We start from the raw sequence: 8262 nt of genomic DNA, 5'->3' as shown, positions 1-8262 counted from the left end.
GAATTGAAAAGTAAACATGAGACAATTTTTATGAATATGTCTGTCTCCTAAGTGATATCTTATGTGATGCAAGAAGAATGAAAAGGACCTGGGACACTTATGGATAAATTCTTTAATTAATTACTTAAAAAAAAAAAGAAGAAGAGAATGGGATATCTACAAGGAAACACAGAAAAGAAGGACAGCTTTGAAAGTTTTGTGTGGGATTTATTATGTAATTATAAGGAAAAGTATGCCAAACATTTAAGATATTTATGATTTCATTTACATACAATCTTCTTTTTCTTTGTATATAGAAATGCTTGTTTTATGTGGTTTTGTAAAATCTGTAATTAAAAAACAAATTAAAATAAATTAATCCATCATTCATTTAACAAGAATTTAAGTTCCAGGCTCTAAGCTTGGCTCTGAGGATACAGAGGCAGGAATGAAGGCCTTAAATTTGAAATATAAGTGAATCAAGGGTCTTCTTGCTCTTCTGCACCCTCCCAAAGACTCTTCTTCCCACCAGCTCATCAGATGGCATTAGCACCATTCAAATTAAAGAATTTCCTTTGCTAAGAATTTAGAGAAGCAGGTCTAACGAACATTTCCATAGCTTACTTTTTTCCCATTTGTCCAATAGGGTAAGTAGTTTCCCACAGATGACACTAAGACTGAAGGTTTTGGGTTTCAGGTAAGTATTTTTCCAAATTTACTCATGGCAGTTTCTCTTAACTATATTGAGGCACCCTAAGGGGAAATCCAGAGATGGGCAAAACACTCCTCATAGTGGATCCCTTGCCAGGATCCCACCAATAAGAACTCTGGCCCTGGATAAATGCACATCCTGGATGGGTCTTTTTATATCCCCAAATTATAGAGAATAGAGTTTTTAAGATAGCCCTTGGGAAAATTCTGGTTGTCCCAAGTGGCTTTCGCTGTGTATTGATGCCACCTGCTGGTTGAAGAAATTACTTTCTATAGGGTCTAATGCCATTCTGCTCCTACCTGTCTGGCACCAGGAGTCACTGAGGAAAAGTTATAGGTATGGAAAGGATAGTGAGAGTACTAATTACACTCATGTCTTCAGGTAGATTAAAATAGATAAGAATCCAGACTGCTTTTAAAGACTTTCAGATCCCATGAGATTGTCTGTTTCTTCATCTTCTTTCTCAAAAACTCTTTCCTAATTGCCAGTCAAACAATTTTTATTCTTGGACCAGGCTTGGGATTTCATTCATGAAGAGAATTCCCACTTAGGAAGTCTTCTCTGACCCTATATAGTACTAGCTGCCCAGGGCATTGAGAAGGTCTCACAAACAGTATCTGTCAGAGACAGTACTTGAACACAAACTTTCTTGACTAAATCTATCTTTCTATCAATGCTTCAAGATTGACTAAAAGAGTCAAGTCAACAATGATTTAAGCACCTACTATGTGCCAGTCATTGTTCTAAGGCACCACCACTATCCCTGATAAAAAGTTCTTGTTCTTAAAGATCTCACAGTCTGATGAGGGAGATAACTTACAAATATCTCTGTACAAATCAAATATACACAGGATAAATTGGAGAAAATCAACAGAAGGAAGCACTAGGATTAAGGAGGGATGAGAAAAGTTTCTTACAAAAGGGGGAATTTTAGCAAATGAGGAAACAAGCCTAGAGAATTTCAGTGACAAGCACAAGGTCACCCAATTAGTAGATGTGAGGGATCAGATGTTAGCCTTTTTCCTCCAGCTTCAGAGATAAGGCTCTTTCTCCAGTTGTTGCTGAGTTGTATTTAACCTTTTGTGGCCCCATTTGAGGTTTTCTTGGCAAAGATCCTGGAGTGGTTTTCTATTTCCTTTTCCAGCTTATTTGACAGATGAAGAAACTAAGGCAAATAGGGTTAAGAGACTTGTCCAAGGTCACACAGCTAGTCTGAGGGCTCTCCTTGGATCTTCAAGTTCAAGACTACCTCAAAATAGTTGTGACTGTAAAACAAATTTCTCAGGAAAAAATACAACACAATATTAAACATCTGCAATATTCTTTCCATGTAAAAGAGTAGGAAAATATTTTTCTTAAAAACTAAATAATGAAATACCAAATCAATTATGTAAAACACACAGAAATGAGGCAAAACATCCAGTTCTTGGTCTTCCTGGTGGCAGAAAGAGAAGTTCCATCACATTTTGTGGTACTAGAAAACAATTCAGTCAAGACCCCCCAGCTCATGAAACAGTGAGAAAATATTTACAGCCTCACCCTTGACCTTTAGGCGACAGGTTTGACTGAAGTCTCCAAAGAGAAATCTTGAACTCAAATGTTCCTGACTCCAGGACTGGCATTCTATCTCTCCTCCCCACTCCCCGCACCATTGGGAATGGTGTCACTTCTATATTCAGGCATTGTTACTCAGCTCTCCTATCTCTCATTCTTCATTTCTCCAGGAGGAATAATCTCAATTCCCCTATTTAAATTAACTTCCTTAAACCTGGTTTTCAACCATTAGTTATTCTGCTGGCTGTCTCCTAAACCCTCCCCAAGTCTACAACCTTATTCCCCTTACCCACGGAGTCCAAAAATAAATAGAGTTAGAGAAGACAACCTCACACTGCAACCAGTAAATTAGAAAGTTGGATTTCATGGCTCCAATATTCTAAACTCCTATGCAGACATCCAAGTATCTTGATTGATTAATTTAACTGAAGCTGACACTTTGCCTCCTAGGTCATTTTTTTGCTACTCCTGTCCATAAACCCCTCCCCACCCCCTATCTAATAATGGTTGGACTGCTTCATTTTTGTTTTTTTGTTTTCTCTTCAGTCACATTTTTATCTCCACCCTGTACTTTTCTTCTTCTGTATTTCTGTAAAATCTGTTTTGGCTAAAATTCCTCCTCCAACCCCTGATGAGTTCAGTCACAGAGGAGAGGCATTCCTGACCCTTTTCCTACACCCAGCTGGTCTTCTCTGTCTTCCGTTGTTGCCACAGAATGGGGGTGGGGAGAGGAAAGGGCCTTTAAAATGGAAGCTCTGTAAATATCACCTCCCAGGAGCCTCTCCGTCCTAACACCTTCCATGGAGTCATCTCCATTTGCCCCTGAAAGAATTTGCCTATGAAGAATGCACTACAAATGGAGCCTGAAAGAAACTGGAACTGCCAGGAAACAGACTAGTTCTGAGTTATTTGTTTCCAGCTGAGAGTGAGGAAGGAGGGCAAGAGGAGAAGCACAGCCAGCTCCCTGGCTTTGCCCCGGGCTTCTCCCTGGGGGCCGTTTTCAAAGACAAAAGGAAAATGATGGATTGGGATCACTGGAGGAAGGAGCTTCAGGTGTCCCCAGCTGGGTACCACCTCCACCCACTCCTACCCCTGACCTTTCCTGGATTCTGATAACTATTCTTACTCCTCTCTACCCCACTGCTCCTGCTCCTGACTAGCTAGCTCTCACTCATAATCTCCCTACCCTGGGGGATTCCAGATGGAACTGGTTCCATGGGGTAAAATCATTCCGCTCCTCCCACCAAGTTCACTGTGTGTCCCTTGCCTCCCCCACTCTGAGGGTGGAAAGTTGCTTGGGTGGATGCTGAGGGGCTCATAAAAAGGGCTCATTCCTTGGACTTTTTTTTTCTGGGAATGATTTACAGTCCATTTCTGGCACCATATGTGAGACATGAAAAGTCACTCGCTGAATAATAATTAACTTTTATATACCATGATAAGGTTTGCAAAGCATTTCCTACTTACCATCTCATAAAGAAGTAGCATAATATAGTGGGGGATTTTATTTTTTTTAAAATTTAACCCTTACCTTCCTTGTAAGAATCAATACTCCCTATGGGTTCCAAGGCAGAAAGAAGGAACTAGACAATGGAGATCAAGTGACTTACCCAGGGTCACATAGCTAGGAAGTCCTCAAGACCTGGCTCTCAATCCACTGAGCCACCTAACTGCCCCCCATAATGTAGTGCTGAAAAGACTAGAATGTATAGTGAGAATGAGTTTTAATTATTAGATTTATTTATATGATTATATATTCATAATTAACCTATTTATAAATAATAGATTATACTAATATTATGTATATATAATTAGCATGCTATATTTATAATAGTATATTAGTATTATACATTTATAATTAATATACTATGTTTCTACTATACATTTATAATTAATATGGTATATTTATATTATATACTTAAAATTAATATGTTGTATTTATATTATATATTTATAGTTAATATAGTATATATTATATAAATATATGAAAATTACATTTCATTATTAATTAACTAGGTCATAGGAATTTGGTTGTCAATATCATTAATTCTGTTTTTGTTTTAAGTCACTATTTTGTGAATGAATTGTTTTGAGTAATTTATTTTCCTGTAAATTGTCTTTCAATAACAAGATAGCACTTATCACTCAGGCAACATTTATTAAGGAACTATTATGTGCCAGAGATGGTGCTAAGCATGTATACCATTTGTGTGGTATGATCTAGTAAATAATGTGTGCAGGTTCATAAACTAGTCAAGGAGGACCTTCTGATGAGGTAGACCAGCCATGGAGAAATATTATAAACAAGTTTTATCAATAATTATGGAACTCCCAGGGGCAGCGAGGTGACTGAGTGGATTAAGAGCTAGGTCTAGAGACCAGAGGACCTGGGTTGAAATCTGGCCTCAGATTCTTCTTAGCTGTGTGACCCTGAGCAAGTCACTTAACCCCATTTACCTAGCTCTTGCTGCACTTCTGCCTTGAAGTTAGTGCACAGTATTGATTCTTAGTTGGAAAAAAAAAGTTAAAAAATAAAATAAAATAACAAACTACCAATGAAGTAAACAAATTAGACTAGAATTAAAAGAAACTCATTGGAGGCCCTATCTATTAACCTGCTCCTAGGTGGTTACTGGAACAAGCCACTGTGGTTCTCCCCACTTGAGCCTGGAGTAGCCTGTGTACACTTGAGGGCAGTGTGGGTGGATGGAGATTGCCAGAGTATCACTGCAGAGGGAGGCACTTGGCCTCCAGGTAGGCAGAGTCTAGAACTGGGTTCAGTTCATTATGAACCTTAGTTTAAGATGTTTCTCCAGACCTCTAGGAAATAGTTGAAAGCTAAAAATAAACCCACAAAAATAATGAGCATTTCATATAATAATAGCAGCATCCAAGAGGGAAGTTTCATTCAAAATAACTACTGTGAAGATTGGATTTAGCTATCTGCCGATTGTAAAAATGAAGTTACTTAGTCTAACAAAATCAGGAATGTCTACACCCATACTTAAAGATTAAGTATCTAGGAGGATGACCTTTGATAGACATGTGCAGAAACAGCTGATAGACCCCTGGGCTGTCCTAAGTCAAGCGTAAGCTACCATTGGTACAGATGAGACACAGGAGAGTGATGTAAAACCATCTATATAGGGCGTGTCACTTCCTCTCTTCACTCTCTTTCCCCAGAGAGGTGGATCTGGCTGGTGGCTTCCTGTGATCAGGCCTGGGTGCAAGTTCAATCCTGGAACTTGAGCCTAAAGGAGCTCCCTCAGACAGCTTCCTTGAGACAGTCATGTGGTGAGTGATAAGACTGACTCCCTTTCTCTTGGCTCTCAGGGGAGGCCTCCTTGGCCAAGACCTTGAACTCCTGCCTGGCTCAGCCTGAGCCAGAACAGTTTTAAATTAACTCTTTTCCTCTCTATCTTTCTTAATTCCTTTCCTCTATTAAAGTCACCATAAATTTCCAGCTGACTTGGGTATTATATTTAGGATTTTTTCCCTGGCGACCAATTAACTTAGATTTTAGGTCACAATGCTAAAATTATCCTTACACTGCAAAATATAGAATGTACCTGGGAATGCATCTACCTAAATGCAGTCACTGCCTGAATATACAGAATAGCAAAACATTCCTTAAAAAAATTAAAAGACAAATTACCTTTTAAGAAGAAGATTGAGTACTTGAGGCTAGGTCATGCCAATATAATAAAAATGATAATGCTACCAAGAGTAATTTAAAGATTTGATGCTATACCAACCAACTCCAAAAGGAAGACTTTGCAGAACTGGACAAAATTTTTATAAATATAAATACTGTTTGAACATGAGTATACATTTTTTTTATTAGACATGATTTCTTTGGTATAAAGAATGCCCTGAAGAAATATCTGAGGTCAGATTTGAACTCAGGGACTCCTGTGTCTAGGCCTGGCTCTCAATCCTCTGAGTCACCCAGCTGCCCCACCAACCACTCACCCTGTGTTTTTTATTTCATCTCTAGGTTTCAGTATCCTTATCTATAAAATGAGGATGTTAATATTGATGCTACCTACCTCCTACCTCTCAATGTTGTTATAAAGGAAGTACTTTATCAGCCTTAGAGTGCTAGACAAATGTGAGCTACTATTTGTTGCTATTGTTATTGTTTAGTCATTTCACTTGTGACCCCATTCATTTGGTTTTGTTTTGTTTTGACAAAAAAAAAAACTGGAGTGACTTGCCATTTCCTTCTCCAGCTCATTAAATAGATGAGGAAACTGAGGCAAAACAGCATTTATTGACTTGCCCAAGATCAAACAGCTAATAAATATCTGAGGCCAGATTTTAACTTATGAAAGTCAGTCTTCCTGACTCCAGGCCTGGTGTTCTATCCACTGTACCACCCAGCTACACCAAAACTGCTATTACTTCTACACTTCAGTGCAGAGGTAACAAATGTATAACACATTCCAGCAAAAATAATGAGTGGATCTAAATCATATTAAAATATAATTGGGACATGTTTAAATAAAAATACAAAAAAACACAGATAATTGTAATTTGTCATTTTCTAAATCAAGATTCAGTAGGGATCCATTTCTCTTTGAATTTGATACCATTCCTTTAATGGAACCTCTCCATCAGCACAGACCACAACTGTATGAGTTCTTGTTCTATGCAAATCTTCTCTATGTCCAAATATCAGAGGATCAGTTCAATCTGCCAAAAGATTTCTTCTAGAATTTTGCCATTTCACAAATGCCAATGTAGTACCCACTAGTTATATTTTTGTTTTCCCTTCACTTTTTAGATAACCAGCCTGTTGTCATTAAAATTGTTGTCACATTATCATAATAATTGTTACTAAATTCTTCTCTATGACTGAAATTATTATTGGAAAAGAGGTGGGTCTTAGTATGTAGAGGGCCAGTTTTGGAGATAGGATGACCTGGGTTCAAATCGTGTTTCTGACACTGTTGATATGTGACCACAGTCAAATCACTGCTCTAGGCAACTCTGAAAGATTCCACTTTAGAGATGAGTCATTCATCTGCAAGAATGGAGGAAGTTTCCACACCAGGGTGTTCCCTACACCAATGAACCGAAAGGCTTAGAAAGAAAAAAGCAAAACAAAAAAAACAAAAAAAGTATTAAAATTAGAGGGTGAGACTAAATGAAGCCCCAGTTTTATCCCTCCATGATTTTGTGATTTTTTAAGCTAAATTTGGTTGATTGCAGGGTAGCAACTGACACCACATTCCTTTCCTTATAGTTTCCAGGTAGTCATCAATTTTCCCCATCCTCTCTGTCTGATTAGAGCACCAGAACCACCTACCTTTTCCTCTTCCCCCTCAAACATGCACACAGACACAGACAGACAGATAGACAGACAGACAGACACACACACACACACACACACACACACACACACACACATCCTCTCCTTCTGGCAATCCTTTAGGAAGACTGGGGACATAAAATGTAGAGCCCTCTCTAAAAAAGTCAGCAAGAAATTTGGGTGAGAAATGTATAATTATATAATAGCTATAGCACTAAAAGGTACCTTTTTGTTGTTGTTTGATCATTTTGGTCTTTTCTGATTCTTTGTGACCCCAGTTAGGGTTTTCTTGGCCAAGATACTAGAGTAGTTTTTGCCATTTCATTCTCCAGCTTGTTTTACAGATGAGGAAACTGAGGCAAACAGGGTTAAATTATTTTCCCAGGGTCACATTGTTAAAAAGTATTTGAGACTGGATTTGGACTCAGGAGGATGGGTCTTCCTAACTTTAGGTCCAGCACTCTATCTACTGTACCACCTAGTTGCCCTTAGAAAGGACCTTAGAGGCCATCTAGTCTAACCTCCTCATTTTACAGATGAGGAAACTGACACCCCAAAGTTAAGTGGCTTGCCCAAGACCACAATGGTAGTAAAAATCAGAATCAGATATTCTGTCCCCAAAGCTAACACCCTTTATTCTGTACTAATACATTGTATCCTTCTGAAACTCATTCCCTCCTTCTGGTTAGAGGATTCCTTCAAG

The 8262-nt window shown here is 38.4% G+C and overlaps 1 long non-coding RNA gene across 1 annotated transcript in view; it reads right to left on the bottom strand.

Annotated features, from left to right (window-relative positions):
* Positions 1–210: 210 nt before the first annotated feature.
* The window catches only part of LOC130456278 (uncharacterized), a 46978-nt gene continuing 38926 nt past the window's right edge, over positions 211–8262 (bottom strand). Inside the window, exon 3 of the long non-coding RNA XR_008914892.1 lies at positions 211–326. This is a non-coding gene — a long non-coding RNA (uncharacterized LOC130456278). The remainder of the gene's footprint in view (positions 327–8262) is intronic.

Source organism: Monodelphis domestica, chromosome 1 (assembly GCF_027887165.1).
Source record: "Monodelphis domestica isolate mMonDom1 chromosome 1, mMonDom1.pri, whole genome shotgun sequence".
NCBI classification, from domain to species: Eukaryota; Metazoa; Chordata; class Mammalia; order Didelphimorphia; family Didelphidae; genus Monodelphis; species Monodelphis domestica.
This window is presented reverse-complemented; position numbering and strand designations above follow the sequence as displayed.